We start from the raw sequence: 677 nt of genomic DNA, 5'->3' as shown, positions 1-677 counted from the left end.
TTTTTTTTTTTTTGGGGGGGGGGGGAGGCATGTCTGTCAGCACCCCTATATGAGGCAAAAGTAGGGGGACAAAAAAGTCTATAGTAGGGTTCATCTCCAACTGAGGGATTTTTGGTACATTACAATACATGCTTTGTCCTAGATAAGTGGATTATTTTAATGATACACAGAGCTACTTCCCATAGCCACCTAGTGGGCAAGACTAAAGCCCTTTGGAAGACTTCTGTATTCAGGACACAACTGTGTATAAAACTTCCCTACAAAGCATTATACACAGGGAATGTTTACAGTGGTTTTAGGAATAAAGATGCAAATCTAACTGAAGAATTAGGGGAACAGGCCACAATGAAAGCCTAGATAAAATTTCAGAAAGAAGTACAAATAAATAATGGGTTTTTTCCGGAAACATTAAACCCCCCCACAATAAAATAAGAGCCTTGCTGTTATCTAAAATGGGACCTATTCCATCCGGATGGATTCCATAAATAAACCAAATGACAAAACCAAGAGTAAAGCAAATATGTAATTTAAATGGAAATAAACCAATAGAAGAACTTGGCAAGTTGAAGAATTACTCAGGTGCTACTGCATAAGTGCCATGCTTTATACAGCAAACATTTACTGACTGCAAACCAAAAAAAGAACAAGTTGTTTGGTAATGCAATGAACAGGGGGAT

The sequence above is a fragment of the Gavialis gangeticus genome, unplaced genomic scaffold, assembly GCF_001723915.1.
Source record: "Gavialis gangeticus isolate Ggan-Ray unplaced genomic scaffold, GavGan_comp1, whole genome shotgun sequence".
Lineage (NCBI taxonomy): Eukaryota > Metazoa > Chordata > Crocodylia > Gavialidae > Gavialis > Gavialis gangeticus.
The sequence above is the reverse complement of the archived record's forward strand: the minus strand, read 5'-3'. Positions refer to the sequence as shown.